The sequence below is a fragment of the Oryctolagus cuniculus genome, chromosome 4 (genome assembly GCF_964237555.1).
Source record: "Oryctolagus cuniculus chromosome 4, mOryCun1.1, whole genome shotgun sequence".
NCBI lineage: Eukaryota > Metazoa > Chordata > Mammalia > Lagomorpha > Leporidae > Oryctolagus > Oryctolagus cuniculus.
Window position 1 is genome coordinate 72,635,094 of NC_091435.1, and position 18,631 is coordinate 72,653,724.

An 18,631-nucleotide genomic window follows, 5' to 3' on the forward strand; every position below is an offset into this window, starting at 1 on the left:
AGCTGGATTGGAAGTGGAGCAGCTGGGACTCGAACCGGTGCCACAGGTGGAGGTGTAACCTATTACGCCACAGCACTGGTCCCAATAATTTTTATAATTAAACTCTGAGGCATGAATGTGGGAGAAGTAAAAAATGAAAGGCTAGGATGTGTACAGTGATCATACGTATCAGCTCACTTGGAAAGGTCTAAGTATATAGCTGATTCCCCAGTATAATTATTGGTAGCAATTCTTTTACTCTCAAATTTTCACTGTTTGAACAATAAATGATACAGCCACCCTAAGGATGAAAATTATTCACAATTGGTTGGCAATTCTATAAGTGAATAATTTTGTCTCATTCTCATTCATAACCTGTTGTTTGTAATATAGATCCCTGACTAAAGATCATATGCTCTTCATGCTCAACACAATGAATTTCGATCTGATACTAAGCCATAATTTCTGTCTTGGAAACCTCTCATATGGTGGACTAAGCGAATTCCTAACATTACAAAAATACCAATAATCCAAACATAATTGGCATTATTATTCCACTGTCATGCCTTCACCTTCCTATTTCTTTAACAAGGCACCTAACATTCAAGGTTTGGTTCATCTGACTCTAAGTAAAGGAGAGGGAAGTGGCAGTTACCAACAGCTTCACTGCCAGGAATAGGCATTCCTGCATGTCCGTATCCTTAGTAATAAAGCAGACTGTATAATCAGTACAAATCAGCCATCATTCCCACTTCAATGATGGCATTTGTGACAGGCATGGGAAAGCAATAAATTCACCAGTATTAATTCCTAACCACAGAAGTAATCCTCACTAGAAGCAGAATCACTTTTCTTTTAATGCATTATTTTTGTAAACTCCTAAAAATAAAATGAAATGAAAACATAAAAAAATTCATGACATGGTTAAAAGGAAATAGACACTCTTATTAATTGCTGATGACATATAAATGCTCAAACATTTTGGAAACTGACTGGTAGTTGAAATCGTTACTCAGTATAGAGTTGATCTTCTGTATATAAAGATAATTAAAAATGAATCATAGGCCTGTGCTGCGGCTCACTAGGCTAATCCTCCACCTGCGGCGCTGGCACCCCAGGTTCTAGTCCTGGTTGGGGCACCGGATTCTGTCCCGGGAAGGCAGTGGAGGATGGCCCAGGTCCTTGGGCCCTGCACCCGCATGGGAGACCAGGAGGAAGGAAGCACCTGGTTCCTGGCTTCAGATGGGCGCCAGCCATGGCAGCCACGAAGGGGGGTGAACCAATGGAAAAGGAAGACCTTTCTCTCTGTCGCTCTCTCTCTCTTTCACTATCTACCTCTGCCTGTCGGAAAAAAAAAAATGAATCTTAATGAAGAATGGGATGGGAGAAGCAGTAGGAGATGGGATGGTCTGCAGGTGGGAAGGTGGTTATGGGGGGAAGAACTGCTATAATACAAAAGTTGTACTTTTGAAATTTATATTTATTAAGTAAAAGTTTTCTATTAAAAAATACATGCACTAGTACTGCTTTAGACATGTCAATGACACTTTGGTATCAGCCTAAGGATTAAAACTGCAGTCTCCAGATGCAGATCGCAGGGTTTAAATCATGACTTAGCCTCTTAGCAGACATGTGACTTTGGGAAAGCTACTTAAACTCTTCATGCCTCAGTTTCCTGAATGGGAATAATAACTATACTTACTGCACAGGGCTGTTGGGAAAAATTAAATGTGTTCAAAAAAAAAAGATGGTTATTACTGTTATTTCAAATAAAGTGAAACAGGGAGAAATCTCTCCCCAAATGCTAATAGCAGGTGTTCTGGGTCGAGCTGAAGCCTGACCCTGGAACTCAGTCTATGTCTCCCATTTGGGTGGCAGGAACCCAATTAATTGAGCCATCAAAGCTGCCTCCCTGGATCTGCATTAAAAGGAAGCCGGGGTTGAGACCAGAGCCGGGAATCAGACCCAGGTTCTGCAATGTGAGATGTGATTGTCTTAACTAACATCTTAATCACTAGTCTCGACTCCCACCCCAATCCTAACTTTAAATAGGGTAGTGAAAAATGTTTTCTACTAGAAAAAGGAAAAAAAAAAAAGAAGACTGAGCAGAATTCTGAAAGAGACAAACAGGCAAAGTATATATTTTTCTCTGTCATGTGCATATATTTGTAGATTTTATACAAACATAAAGGAAAATATAAAATATCAAGCTATTTAATATATTAAATTTAATTACTTTGGAGGGATGACAAAATAGGACAATGATGCTGGAAGAAGCTATTAATATCTAACACATTTTTATTGGTGAACTGTTACTTTCAAAAAGAAGATAATTATGAAAACTCAAGCAAATAAGTTAAAAAGTAAGAAAAAGATGGAAACTAGAGAGAAATTCAGATTAATTTCTTGTCAAAACACATAGCAGTGGGGCCGGTGCTGTGGTTCACTTGGTTAATCCTCCGCCTGCAGCACCAGCATCCCATACGGGAACCGGGTTCTGGTCCCGGTTGCTCCTCTTCCAGACCAGCTCTCTGCTGTGGCCCGGGAGTGCAGTGGAGGATGGCCCAAGTCCTTGGGCCCCTGCAGCTGCATGGGAGACCAGGAGGAAGCACCTGGTTCCTGGCTTCAGATTGGCGCAGCGCCGGCCATAGTGGCCATTTGGGGAGTGAACCAACAGAAGGAAGACCTTTCTCTCTGTCTCTCTCTCGCTCACTGTCTATAACTCTACTTGTCAAAAAAAAAATAAATAAATAAAATAAAAAAACACATAGCAGTGCTCAATAAACACAGGTCAAACTAAAATTTGAATGTTTTCCTTTATCACTGAAGTACTTTCCTTAAGTAATAGATAAGGCATACGAGGTTCATAGAGGTTAAAGTGTTGATTAAGGACACACAAATACTAGCTCCTGAAACAGTATGTTTTATAGCAATTTATGTTCAGGGATTTACCTGTAGAACATCCTCCAAACTTCTTGCAAATAAGTGCATCTTGTAGCTCTGAAGACTGCTTGAGATGAAACACTTTGCGCAAGGAAAGGAAGAGTTTGGAAGTTGGGGCTTCGGCGAATGGAATACTAGAGTGCTGCGTTGCATCGCTGAAAGCGAAGGCAGCACACCTGCGTGTGCTACACACATTCAATTCATTCATTGGAATCTTACCTTTGTTTCTTTTCTATACTCCACTTTCTGCTGGAGATACTGTTAGACAAATGATCAAAACCTACACATAAGAAGGGAGAAGAAACAGAATGAGGACAACTCGGCAGCATCGGCCCTTGAATAATGGAGAAGTGGCTTCAGTGCCTAACAGGAAAATTGCAGAGACAGCTGTCAGTGGCTACATGGAGAAGGGATTCTGAAGAATTTTCCAGAGTCAGTAGCATATGCACACATCTATCTGTAGCTCGCATTAATGTGTAATTATGTACCTTCTCATTTGAATACAGTCACAGCTCATCAGTCTGGATTAAACTGACTATTTTCAATAATTATAGGAATTCTCCAGTGGATTCCAGGTTCAATTCCCAGCTATTTCACTTCCAATCCAGCATTTGATAATGCATATACCCCAGGAGGTAGCAGATGATGGTTCAAGTACATCAGTCCCTACCACCCATGTGGGAGACACAGGCTGAGTTGTAGGCTTTTGATTTCGGCCCAGCCCAACTCCAGCTACTGTAGATATTTGGGGAGTGAGTCAGTGGAAAATTTCTGTCTTTGTGTCTCTCTCAGATAAAATGAAAATATATTTTAAAAATAATAGACAAGAGAATGGAAACTACCAAATAAATGTCAGTAGTGAAATAAATAACATAAAATCCTACTCCATGAGCTGGTGTCTGTTCATATGGATTGCTGCTGAAATATCTCGATGCTTTTGCTATCCAGTATCTTTCTTTTCAAGCTGGCTGTTGTGGCTCACACATGATTTGAATAATCAGGCCTCACCATTCACACAAATAGAGGAAGCAGACACCAACCATGGGGAAACTTCACTTGTCTTAAAAATATTCCCTGTGCTCTTCGACATTTGCACCATTAGGTTAAACTGTCAACACTATAAGATTCTTTAACATCTATGCATCACTCCTTCACTATTACTTTACATTAATATGGGGATATTTTATCACAACAGGTAACAGAAAAGAGTGTTCTGAGGCATATGCGATACCGGAGTTGGGTTGAGGAAGGAGGTCACAGACCCAGAGCACAGGGACCTGCCAGTCTGCACCAACTTGCACAGGAGCTAGAGCATTCACAGAGTGAGCAGTGCTAAGGGAAACCAAAGGGTAGCAAGAGAAGCTAGGATAGACGTAGAATTGAGAAAATCAAACCAACCTTATTTACTTTGCAGCATCAGCTAGGGACAGCACTGGGACTAATGATGGGTCATTAAATAAATCTTCTTTGAAGTTTTGTTCTCTAATATGGAAATATCCTGCGTTAGATACACAGTAATGGTTCCTTTTCCTAGTCTCTCCAGAGACTGTGATGTGCCTCAAAGTAAAACACTGAAAAAACAGAATGCTCTCCTTTTCATCTCAAAACACACTTTCATTTTAACAGTTTTTCTCGTAACTAATTATAAAACACATCAATCGCTTTTTCAAATTCACATGTATTCCATTCTAACAAGCATTGATTGTCTTACTGGAGTCCATACAAATGACTTCCCTGGGACCAGTTGGTGTATGTCTTAGGGTTATTGACACCAGTGTGGAAGGACTCAAACAATTCTAAACTTACAGTTTCTTCTCCATGTCATTAGTTTCCTGCACACAACTATTTTTGCTTCTTTTTATACGATGAGGAATTTTTTACTATATGTGGCTAAGATTCCAAAAATGGTTGACCTTCATCTATACTTCATTCAGCTGGGCTCTGTACCCTCAGATTTTCCTCTTTTTGCTTTTGTTTTCCAACACACATTCTGGACTGGGAGAAGTGCTATAGTATGACATCTGGTTAATCAGGGCATAATATCTAAGCAAAATCACCAGGCAGAAATGCAGCTTCAGATAAACCAAGATAAAATGAGGGTTAGTAATGCTGCATGACTAGGAATAAGACTAAGTTACAAAAAGAATTGGGTGACCTTACTGGGAAAATGGAGACAAAGATAAATTATACTCTGCTATTCTTTCAGTGAATTATTCAAAAATGATCAATTAACTCTGGCTGGTTCTGCCTACAGGAGTTACAGTTTGAACCATATAATTATGGTAGTTGATAATATTTAATTTAGCACTTTATTATAAACTGTCCTGGTATTGTTATTTAATTGCTTTGTGTGCATAAGTTTTATTTCTTAACAGGACTGTACATTCCTTGAAGGCAAATATGTCTCCCCACCTAATTTGAGCTCTTCTACATCTTCCTAGATAATCCAGTGCACATAGATGACACTCCAATTGAATTGTTTTTTGTTCAATTGAACTGTTATACATGAATCTTTAAAATTAAACTGAAACAGAGATAGTATGTACCTCCTTCTGCTCCTTTCTAATCCAGTGGCTATGCACAAAACAGAGGAGAGTCCAGTGTCTAAGTGTGGGTATAGGGAAGTTATGCAGTAAAAGTCCTATATACCATCTTGTAACCCACACTTTAATACAGTAACTGCATTGATTATATGAGTTTACACTGAAAGTTTACATATCGTATAACATTCACATAAACACTGGATTATATACCATACCTACTTTAGGAAACAATCAATTGAGTCTACTAACTTAATAATTCAATGAGGTGAAAGTTCATGAAAACCACTGCAGAAGAGCATCTGAAATCTCTCAGGTGCATTTTCATGCATGTTTTTAGCACCATTTTGAACTTGAAGTTGGAATATTACTAACAGAGCTGTACTAAAGAAAACATCATTGGGATTTGCTCAAACCCTCACATTTCCCACACCCTCCTCTTCACCCATGAAGCCCAAGCCACTTAGTGCCAACATTTACTATTGAGGAGATAAAGATCACAGGCTAACAAAACAGCTGTTCTTGCTTTACTTAACGCCTCAATCCTGACATTGATGATACTATTCCTTCCAGTGCTCTGCTCCTATGCCCCTGACACATTCCAGGGCCACCCTGCATCAACATCCAAAGCATTCTCAAGATCAAATACTTGCATGCAAATCCAGATCCTGCTGATGCTGCCTGCCTCTCTGCCTGTACACCTGGAACTCTTCAACCATCATTCTAGTCCAGCCTTGACTGTCTCCACCACACTTTAATTCATGGCTCTGGCCATTACCAGAAAATCTGCTGTGAGTTTGTTGAAGTAGTCTTGGTTGAATTCGTAGAATAACAGCTCAAGTGGTTTTCCCTTGGCAACAAGATAGCTTAAATATTTTCTTGTTCCTAGAATCACAAAATCATAAAAGTTTAGAGCTCAGGGGGACTGAAGAGATCCTTCAAGTTTAAAGCTGACTCTGGCATTGCACATACATGCAGGGCTTTATAAGTCGTCTCAGCGCCTGCCAGATGAAAGACCAAACATGTCTCCTAACCATGCATTATCAAAAGGCAGTAATAGAACCAGGATAAACACTGGGGCGTCATTAACAAATTTTCTAATTCCAGAAGGGATCAGGAACAAAGTCATCCAAGACTTGAAGTCTGTAAATGAAGTCTCTGTGTGTGTGTGTGTGTGTGTACATGCACAGACACATGTGCACATATAGTCAAGTGTTCTATTTTCTTGTTGAAGAGGGTCTTCGGGAGATTAGGTAAATGAACATACCACTTATGTCCCAAATGTCCTGAGTGATTCCCTTAACCCTAGCAATCCACTATAGATGCTTATATAGAGGGTCCTCATAAAATACATGAAGTTTGTATACCTTAAACAAAAGGTTTCTGAGGAAAAAGTCCCTAGAAAAATTGAATTAAAAGATAAACTTATTTTGACTTAATAATTTTGAAATCCTTACATAGCTTTTCATAATACATATTTTCCATAAACTTTTTGAAGATACCTCATATATATGATTGAATTTTTTAAATCTTATTTGAAAGATAGAAACACAGACAGCTCTCTCATCCAGTGGTTCACTCCTCAAATGCCCACAACAGGTGGGGCTGGGCCAGGCTGAAGCGAAGAATTAGAAACTCAGTTTGCATCTCCAACATGGGTAACAGGGAGCCAAGTACTCAAGCCATCACCTACTGCCTCCCCGAGGAAGCCAGGACTCAAATTCAGGTACTCTGTTATGGGATGTAGTCACCTCAAGTGGCAGCTTAACAACTAGGCCAAAAGCCTGCCCCTCATAAATGTTTTGCATCAAAATAAATTTATCCTTTAATTCCATTTTCCACAAATATTCTGAAGCACTCTCATATAATTGGCTTTGATAGTGACTCAAATAAGTTGCTAATTAGATTAGTTATTGATGCCATAAAATGAAATTCACTACATAAAAGTAATTTGGTCTTCAGCCTATGTAATTGTTTTCCAGATTTGTTTGTGCATAAATATTCTGAACTTTAAAATTTGCATAATATCTGCAATAAGGCAAAACAACAAATATATGCTATCTGCTTTGCATTTTATTTTAAGATAATTCTTTAAGAAATATATTAGTAGGAGCTAGCGCTGTGATGCAGTGGGTTAAGTTGCTATCAGCAGCGCCAGCACCCCATATGGGCACTAGATTGAGTCTTGTCTGCTTTCAATCCAACTCCTTGCTAACTGCCTGGGAAAGCAGTGGAAGATGGCCCAAGTGCTTGAGCCCCTGCATTCATGTGGGAGACCTGGAAGAAGCTCCTGATTCCTGGCTTTGGCCTGCCACAACGCTGACCATTGCAGCCATTTGAGGAGTGAACTAATCGATAGAAGCTCCCTTTCTCTCTCTTTCTCTCTCTCTCTCTGACTTATAACTAAATAAAACAAATCTTTAAAAAATAAGCATTCTGGGGTGGCCATCTGAGGTAGCAGTTAAGACACCTCTAGGGGTGTCTGGATCCCATTTCAGTTTAGAGATTTAGAGTGCCTATGTGTGAGATGCCCACTCTACTCCCGATTATAGTTCTTGTTAGCATACCCACTGGGAAGCAGCAAGTGGTTGAGTCCTTGCTATTCACATGGGAGACCTAGACTGAGTCCCCCACTGCTAGTGTCAGCCTGGTCCAGCTCTGAGTATTTCCATCAGTCAACGTGGAAAGATTATTTTCCCATGAATTAGCAGGTACAAAAACATAGAATATTTTATAAGTATGGAAAATATAAAATACAGAATATTTTGTGGCATACAAAGTGAAGATTTGTCAAAGGTGAGGATAACAAATGCATAGACTCAGCTGCTCTTCAGCACAGCACTGTGAAGTAACTCAGTACCAGAGCAGTCACAGTTGTCGTGATGAAACACAGCAGGGAAACGCAGCAGCGCCTCGGCCCTTGAGCAACATTTTCGGGAATTTGACTCATGTTACCCTGCATAATCAACTGCTGTTTCACTGAAGTAAAGTTTCGTGGTTGTTTTCCTAGTAAGGTGGGCAAGGAGAAAGTGCATTGCCTCAGGCCAATATCTGACTTCTGTCAAAGGCACCACTTTTTAAAAGTCATCAACTTTTCATGAAGTTGAAGAGTAGGACTGACAGACAACAGAACAGGTGTATTTTCCCAACAGTACTGACAATGATGACTGACACTATTTATCACTATTTATGTCTTAAAGGGGCCGTCTAGGCCGGCGCCGCAGCTCACTAGGCTAATCCTCCGCCTTGCGGCGCCGGCACACCGGGTTCTAGTCCCAGTCGGGGCGCCCGATTCTGTCCCGGTTGCCCTTCTTCCAGGCCAGCTCTCTGCTGTGGCCCGGGAGTGCAGTGGAGGATGGCCCAAGTGCTTGGGCCCTGCACCCCATGGGAGACCAGGATAAGTTCTTGGCTCCTGCCATCGGATCAGCGCGATGTGCCGGCCGCAGCGCACCGGCCGCAACGGCCACTGGAGGGTGAACCAACGGCAAAGGAAGACCTTTCTCTCTGTCTCTCTCTCTCACTGTCCACTCTGCCTGTCAAAAAAAAAGGGGGGGGGGCCGTCTAAATTTGTCTGCACATGAAATTGTGACTCGTTACCCTCCCTGCACACATTCTATGTAAGGGAGTAAAAGTTCTCAGGGAACTTGGCATAATCTTCACAGCATCAAAGAAGTCCTGGCAGATGGCTGCAAGAAGATACAGAGGAAGTGCTTAGAAATATTATATTTGTTCATTTATTGATTTAGAAAATCAATTATTGAGTAGCTCTTCTGTGCAAGGGGCTAGATAATTCTATGCTTTAAAACAGTCATTCTTTCTGCTTTGCTTCAGTAACAGTGGCCACAATTAAGGAATGATTTTAGGTGCAAAAGCTAAAACCCTATTTATTTAACCATCTTATAGTGTCTTCTTAATCTTCTCTATCAATCAATCACACACACGCATACACGACACATGTGCACACGCACACACATACACATACTCCCTCCTTGAACTCCTGCACCACCCTCAAGGCATCTATATTTCCAAACCCTTAAAAAATATGGATAATAAGGATGGATGGATCTATTTGATTTGCTAGACTTTGGGAATAAGCAGCTGGCATGCGGCTGACCTTGTGGCGTGGTGGGTAAAGCTGCTGTCTGCAGTGCCAGCATCCCATATGGGCGCCAGTTCAAGTCCCAACTGCTCCACTTCCGATCCAGCTCTCTGCTCTGGCCTGGGAAAGCAGTAGAAGATGACCCGAACCCTTGGACCCCTGCACCCATGTGGGAGACCCAGAAGAGGCTCCTGGTTCCTGGCTTCGGATAGGCACAGCTCCCATCACTGTGGCCATCTGGGGAGTGAAACAGTGGACGGAAGACCTCTCTCTCTCTGCCTCTCCTGTCTCTGTGTAACTCTGACTTTTAAGTAAATAAATAAATCTTTTAAAAAAAAGATAGCTGGCATATCTAGTATCTGAAAGAATTACCCCATGCCTTACTTAAAAAATTTCCACGTGGCATATTAGACTTGACAGAATAGATTAACAACCTGGTCAATAACAATTGATCAGGTTAACACTAAGATCATTAGCTCCTTTCATTAGAAGAGTCAAAGATACGGACATAGCCTAATATGATATAATATTTTTTGTAGACAAGTATATGAGGCCTTCAGCTGGCACTCACAACCACCAGAATCTTCAAGGCAGTGTCTTTGTTCTACCTCTTAATCTGGGCTAGAGAGGATATGTATGCTAAATATTTAAGAAAATGTAAAAAGAAAAATCAGGCAGTCACTGATTACAAAGAAAGCAGGATGTAAGTAATCCTACATCCATCTTATATTTGCGCATCCTTTCTCTTTCCTTCCCTCAAATGCACTTCTTTCCTCACTTTTATTTCATCTCCTAACAAACACCCTCTATTCTTCACATTTTTCTTTTTCCTTCCTTTTATTTCACATGAAATCCACTGCTACTGCTTACAGGAAGAATCATTATTCACTGCTTCTCTTATCTTCGCTTCCGCATACACTTCTTTCAAGTCTAATGACTGTGCCTGTGTGCCATTTCGGAATATTCTGGCCTGCAAGCAGAAGCGAACATTCTCTTAACCTCGGGCTATGAGTGGCAGGCGGGTGAGTGGGAGCAAAATTGCTTCTGGTAAATGTGGGTGGGCGGAAAATGTTAGCTGCCTGATAGGTTTTTTTTAATGCTGTAATAATATTTCTCATTTAATTAATAGTGTGAGAGGAGCACTGGCAAAGGCTCAGAGGGATGCCCACAGAGTGCCTCGGCAGCCTGGCAGAGAGGAGGTGGAGAACATTCCCTGACAGGTGAAAACTAGACTAATACGAAGTGAATCAGGACCGAGAGTAAACTCGTAACTTATGAACCAACTGCCAAATGTCAAGCAGGAGTCAAGCTGAATATTCTGTAAGCCTCCAGAAACCCTTTTAATATCCACGTAGCCCACCTGGATCTCTGAAAACACACACACACACACACACACACACACACACATTTTAAATACAGAAACAGTGAGTGGGAATTTATTGATGTCTCCATTACTGATCATGTTTGTCTGAATTCTAGAAGTAAAAGACCAATTGCAGAGGAAACATTAGATTTATTTAGTAAAATATTCATAAAGCTATATGGCTAGAATCTGGTCAGCACAGCATGGCTTTGAATCTGCTTCATAAGATGCCTCAGAAACGACTTACTTGAATAAGCCACTCTAGAGAAATAAACTTCTTAGCTCCCAAACCCAAAGGAAACACAATGCCTACAATCATATTTGTCTCTTTTTTAATGGAATTTACTGTCCATGAATGTGAGATGATAAAGGAATAATTAATGACTATTAAATTAAGAGGATCCATATGTGTGTATTTGTGTGATTGTGTGTGTGTGTGTGTGTGTGTGTGTGATTTAACAAAAAAAAATCACCTTGGGTTGTTTGTAAGTCTTTCTTTCAGAAAACAGGCAATGTTTTACAAGATGGGACATAATTCATGGTTGAAAACCTAGAATTTTACGTATTGAAAGAGAAAGTTTGATTTTTGCTAAGTAGCAATGTGATTAACAAATAAACATTCTAAGAACACGCATGTGGTGATTTGTTCTATTTAAGCGTCACAGGTAGGTTCCAGGGCCAATTCAAGAATAAAGTTTACAACCTGATGTGCTGAAGCTCAGCCCAAGGTATTGGGATCATGTTGCAGCAGGTTAAGCTTGCACTGTGACATCCCAAATCCAAGTGCCAGCTGCTCCACTTTTGATCCAGCTCCTTGCTAATGTGTCTAGGAAAGCAGTGAATGATGGCCCAAGTGCCTGGGCCCTTGACAAACATGTGGGAGACTCAGATGGAGTTCCAGGCTTCAGCCTGGCCCTGCACTGGCTGTTGAAGACATTTGGGGAGTGAAGTAGCAGTTGGAAGATCTCTCTCTGTCACTCCCTTTCTCTCTGTCACTCTGCCTTTTGAATAAATAATTTGTTCTAAAAATTTTGAGTCTGAAAATTTTTAAAAAGAAAGAATTTTAAAAGTGTGTTGAAGCAACTTCACAACTTTTTTATTAACATAAAGAAGAAAGCATGGAAAAAAGAAGACAGACTGTGATATAAATGTTTTCAGCTATGGGTTGTAAGGAATACAGCAATAAATAAGATATAGCCTTTGCCTGCAAAATCCTCACAACCCACTGGTCTGGGCAGACAGATGCCTCACATAGTTTTGTAAAAGGCCAAATGTGATAAACACAGAACAGTCAGTGGAATATGTTATTTGTAAGAGTGACTGCAGTTTGAACCAAAATAATGCCTACTATCATTCCTAGAATATTGCTCTTACATACCAAGAAACATCATTATATTACTCTTTTGGATGCTGATCCTCTTCCTACCCTGGTTGATCTATCAGTGAAAGGAGACCTAGAAATACAAAATAGAGGAGCATGGGCTTTCCCTCTAGCAGTTCCAGAAGTGTAGAGAGTGGTACAGGAATCTGGAAAAAGTTAGAAGGGTCACTTGAGAAATGTGAAGGCAGAAAAAAGTTAGGTCTTACAGAAAACAGAATGTAATAAAGTGAATTATGTCACTCCCATAAAATCCATAAATTTAAGTTTCTACTCCACATATTTCAAAATGTAACCACGTTTGAAAGTAGAGTCCTTAAAAAGGTAAGCTAAAGAGGCCTTTTGTAGGGAACCCTAATCCAGCATGACTTGGTATCTTTGTAAGAACAGAAAGAGTTACCAGGATATTGACCACAAGAAGAGGGAGCAGGAAGACAGCCACCTGCATGGCAACCCTCGTGAGAGTTTCAGAAGACTCCGACCCTGCTGGAACCTTCATTTTGGACTTCTAGTAACCTCAGAATTGTGAAAAAATAAATTTCTGTTGTTTGAGCCACCTAGTTAGACGAGCCCTAGCAAACTCATAGATAGAATCTCTGTTGTCAGGATGAAAAAATAATATAAAAATGAATATAACAGGATTTTAATTATTTTTCTTAGGTGATAAATTCTTTGTGGGCACTATTTTCATCAAGCTTTTCAAAACTACTCACGTATAGTGAAGTTGTAGTATCTTAGGAAAATAACAGAAAAGATGATGAAAAGAACAAAACGCACAGAGATTTCAGCTTCAAGTAAGGGGAGTCTATACAAAATTATGAATACAAGAAGAATTCAGTATAAATGTTACAAGATGTACTGAAAGATTCTAGGAAGATGATGGAAAACACCAGCAATATGTCCCTCCACCTAGATAACAATTACACTGGCAACCTGTTAACTATTGTGTATCCCTGGAGTCTACTGATGGCTTGCACCCATGAAAGCAAAGCTTAGAAGATAAATTATGGTTCCATTTGGTCAATTGCAATCTTAGCAGAGTAGAAACTACTCATCTCCCATGCCTCAGACCCTTGGCAGGCAGCTAAAGATGTATTACTGGAGAAGCTTGCATACAAGTTGAAGGGAGTCATAGAGGCAAAAAGGATCCTGTGCTCCAAATATCAGGGTCCATATTCTGATCATTGATTCCTGCTTTGATCACAGCTATGCAGACAAGGAAATGCCAGTCACTGTATTACACTTCCTGTTATTGCTGAAAGCTGAAAATCAAGAAAACCAGAAGTTGATTCTTTGGGGAAAAAAAATCATAAATATTAACAAGCTTTAGTGATAGGCTAAGAAAAAACAGGTAAGACTAAAATTACTAAACTCACAAATTGAAGTGGTAAAATTATTGAAAGTTCTACAGAAATAAATAAAAAATTTTAAGAGAGTAGAGTAGGGACCAGCGCTGTGGCATGACAAGTAAAGCCGCCCCCTGTGGTGCCGGCATCCCTTATGGGAACTGGTTTGAATCACGGCTCCCCACTTCCAATCCAGCTCTATGCTATGGCCTGGGGAAGCAGTAGAAGATGGCCCAAGCTCTTGGGCCCCTGCATCCACGTGGGAGACCCAGCAGAAGCTCCTGGCTCCAGATTGGTGCAGCTCCAGCCATTGTGGCCATCCGGGGAGTGAACCAAGGGCTGGGAAACCTCTCTCTCTCTCTGTCTCTCTATCTCTCTCTTCTTCTGCCTCTCTGTAACTCTGCCTTTCAAGCAAATAAATAAATATTTAAAGAGAGAGAGAGTATAACCAATTGTGTGCCAACACACTGGATCACCTATATGAAATGGAAAAATTTCTAAAAAGAAAAATACCTATGTAGAGTAAACATTGAATAAGTAGGAAACTTGAATTGCCTATAACTAGCAAGATCATATCAATGGTCAAAATGTCCTGAAAAGAAAGACAATGGACCTGATTATTCCACTGGTGAATTCCACCTAGCATGTAAATATTAGTACCAATATTTTTCAAACACTTACCAAAAAAAATTGAAAAGGAAAGAATACTCCCTAATGCATTTATGAGGGCAGCTGATACCAAATACATACTGACATACTAGAAGAAAATGAAAACAATGTTTGGGAACACTGATGCAAAAATCCTCAACACAATACCAGAAAATTTAATGCAGCTGTATACTTAAAGAATTATATACCATGAACAAATTGGACTTATAATGAAACATAGCATGTCTCAATGCAAAAATCAATGTAATATACATTTATAAAATGAAGGGGGAAAAACAATAAGCATCAAAAATGATGCAAAATATGGCCCTTGACAAAAGTCAACATCATTTCTTGATTAAAAAAAAATCAAATACCAGGAACAAAGGGAAACTAACTCAACACAAGTACAATCATATAGGAAAAACCTATAGGAGGCATCATAATCAATGGTGAAAAACTAAAAACTTTCCTGAAAGATCAGGAAAAAAGTCAATGACGCACATATTCATCACTTTATTCAGCACAGTGTTGGAAGTCTCAACCAGAGTAATTAGGCAAGAGAAAGAAATTGAAAACACCCAAATTGGAATGGAAGAATACTTAACACTAAAATTGTTAGAAAAAAACAAAGGACAAACCCCTCATAAGTTTGGATTTGGTAATCATTTTTTTGACTATGTCTGCAAAGACACAAGCAACAAAAGAAAAACAAAGTGAACAAGGGAATAATTAGGACAATTTATGCATCAAAATTAACTATCAGAAGAATAGAAAGGCAACCCATGGAATGATAGAAAATGTTTGCAAATGATATTTGATAAAGAATTCACATTTGGGATAAGAAGGGAAAATAAAAAATTTAAAACAACCTGACTCAAAATGGGTAAAGTTATTGAATAGATATTTATTTAAAGAAGATATATAAATAGCCAATAAGCTCATAAAATGATGTCCAACATCATAATCATTAGGGAAAAGCAAGTCAAAACTACAATGAGCTGCTACTCATACTCATTAAGATCGCTGCTATTTATACACACACACACACACACACACATGATAACATGCACTGGTGAGGATATGGAAAAATGAAATAGAAACTTTTGTGCACTCTTGTTGGGAATATAAAAGGGTGCGACTGCTATAGAAAATAATACAACACCTAAAATAATTAAAAGTAGAATTACCATATGATCCAGAAGTTTTACTTCCAGGTTTATACTAAAAAATTTGAGAAGGTCTCAAAGAGATATTGTACTCCCATGTTCATAGCAGGCTTACTCACAATAGCTGATAAATGGAAACAACCCCAGTGCCTATCAACAGGTGATAGATAAACAAAATATGATACTTAAATACAATGAAATATTATTCACCCTTAAAAGGGAAGAAAGTTCTGACTTATGCTACAACATAGATTAACCTTTAAATCATCACAATAAGAGAAATAAGCCAGTCACTAAAGGCAACTATATAATTCCAAATGTAAGATTTCACTAACATTCAGTACTTAAAGTAGTAAAATCTTAAAGACAGAAAGCAGAATGCTAGTTTCCAAGAGCTAGAGAATAGGAAGAATAAGGAGTCACTATTTAATGGTACAGTGCTTAGTTTTGGAAAAGAAAAGTTAGAGAGATGATGATGATGGCTGTTCTACAACATGAATTCACTTAATACCACTGAAGTGTACCTTTAAAATGGTTAAGATAGTACATTTTATGTTAATTTTAGTACAATAAAAATATTGGAGAAAAGTTACCAGAAGTGTATAATCTACCCAACTCTGCCAATATCTATCCAAAATACAAAATTTTCAAAAACTTAAGACACTGAATATTTTTCATTATACAGAATTGAGGCTGAATAATTTTATTTGAATATTGATGAAAAAGGAAATCCAACAGTCTGGCATATTGAAAAGATTTGGATTATCACAAACTCTAAACTGAAATTCAGTTATCTGTATTGAGGTTTATTAGAGCAATTGAATTTTTTTTTTTTTTTTTTGACAGGCAGAGTGGACAGTGAGAGAGAGAGAGAGAGAGAGAGAGAGGTCTTCCTTTTCCACTGGTTCACCCCCCAATAGCCACTGCGGCCGGCGCGTTGCGGCCGGCGCACCGCGCTGATCCGATGGCAGGAGCCAGGTGCTTCTCCTGGTCTCCCATGGGGTGCAGGGCCCAAGCACTTGGGCCATCCTCCACTGCACTCCTTGGCCACAGCAGAGAGCAGGACTGGCAGAGGGGCAACCGGGACAGAATCCGACGCCCTGACCGGGACTAGAACCGGGTGTGCCGGCGCCGCAGGTGGAGGATTAGCCTATTGAGCCACGGCACCAGCCCACAATTGACTTTTGAATTGATTGCTCATAGATCAAGGTAATTCAGAACATTCTAGGATGAGCAGGCCAACCTAATCAAAGATAGTGTTTGCAAACTTTTTTTTTTTTTTATATTTATTTATTTGAAAGAGTTACACAGAGAAAAGAGAGATAGAGAAAATGAGAGAGAGGTCTTCCATCCACTGGTTCACTCCCTAATTGGCTGCAATGGCCAGAGCTGTGCCAATCTGAAGCCAAGAGCCAGGAGCCTCTTCTGGGTATCCCATATGGGTGCAGGGACCCAAGGACTTGGGTCATCTTCCATTGCCTTCCCAGGCCATAGCAAAGAGCTGGATTGGAAGCTGAGTAACCGGGACTCAAACCTGCACCCATATGGGATGCCAGCACTGCAGGCAGCGGTTTTACCCACTACATCACAGCACCTGCCCTGATGCAAATTCTTAATAATCCTAGAGTCTGGTGGCACAAAACAAATAGAATTATCACATTTTACTGTAGTGACCTCTTCAGGGTCCTGCATATAATGTCCAGTTCAATGTTCCATTACTAATATCTTATATGAAAGAAAATATTATCTATATAGTGTTTAAATTATGTGATGAAAAAGGTTGGTAGTAAATAGATTAGAATGTGGAATTCATTTACAATGATGTTTCAAAGGGAAAAAAAAGAGCACACCATTAATGCCTTGCAGGACACTGAAAATTTCTTCATCTTGCTGAAGATATAGTGATTCCATAGTCATTTTCAATGCAACCACTTTCGGTTATAATCCTATAAGAAGCTGTTCTTGTATTGCTTTCAAGAGGAGACTAACTTTTGCATGGAGACATTTGATATTCATGAAAAGTTTTGAGAGGCAGGCACTGTGGTGCAGTAGGTTAATCCTCCGCCTGTGGTGCTGGCATCCTATATGGGCACCAGTTCGAGTCCTGGCTGCTCCTCTTCTGATTCAGCTCTCTGATATGGCCTGGGAAAGCAGGAGAAGATGGCTCAAGTCCTTGGGCCCCTGCACCCACAGGGGAGACTGAAAGAAGCTCCTGGCTCCTGGCTTCGGATTGGTGTAGCTCCGGCTATTGCGACCATTCGGGGAGTGCACCAGTGGACGGAAAACCTTTCTCTCTGTCTCTCCCTCTCACTGTCTATAACTCTCTCAATTAAATAAATAAAATCTTTAAAAAAAAATGTTTTGAGGAAACCAGTAGGCGTTTGCCACTGCATGGGCATAATGATAGTTATCACCTCTCTTCTATAAATGTTAATAAGTTTGACAAGTATTCTTACAATATTAAATGCATTTCACTTGAGATGAGGCACTGAGATGAATTGGCATGAGATACTGAAAGGTTAAATGTCTGACCCGGCCGGCGCCGCGGCTCACTAGGCTAATCCTCCGCCTTGCAGCGCCGGCACACCGGGTTCTAGTCCCGGTCGGGGCACCAGTTCTATCCTGGTTGCTCCTCTTCCAGGCCAGCTGCAGGGAGTGCAGTGGAGGATGGCCCAAGTGCTTGGGCCCTACACCCCATGGGAGACCAGCAGAAGTACCTGGCTCCTGCCATCCGATCAGCACAGTACGCCAGTCGCAGCGTGCCGGCCGCGGCGGCCACTGGAGGGTAACCCAACGGCAAAGGAAGACCTTTCTCTCTGTCTCTCTCTCTCACTGTCCACTCTGCCTTCAAAAAAAAAAAAAAAAAAAAAAGTCAATCGTACAGTGGAAAACCAAAGCCTAGATATCTGCAATTAGTTACTAGATTTCTGATGATTTTTTGCTCTATTGTCCCTGAAGAGCAGAGAATTTCAGGATCAAGAAACACAACAGAAGATGATCAGCAAATGCTTACTGTCAGCACTCACTTCTTTTCCAAAACCACTCAAATTATGAACACTTAATTTTCTGAGGTATTTTTGGTGCTACTCCAACTCTACAAGCCTACCAATTTCTCTACAGGTTATGCAACTGACTCTAGACTCAAGAAAGAGAAGGTACAAACTGA

At 40.1% G+C, this 18,631-nt stretch overlaps 1 protein-coding gene and 1 long non-coding RNA gene across 3 annotated transcripts in view; both read right to left on the reverse strand.

The window, feature by feature from the left end:
- The window catches only part of LSAMP (limbic system associated membrane protein), a 666,984-nt gene that overhangs the window by 573,634 nt on the left and 74,719 nt on the right, over window positions 1-18,631 (reverse strand). The window lies entirely within an intron of this gene.
- LOC138849489 (uncharacterized) lies at window positions 846-16,506 on the reverse strand. The gene is made up of 2 exons (XR_011388359.1): window positions 4,321-16,506; window positions 846-3,202 (listed from the first exon to the last, which is right to left on the reverse strand). It is a non-coding gene; the product is annotated as an uncharacterized lncRNA (long non-coding RNA).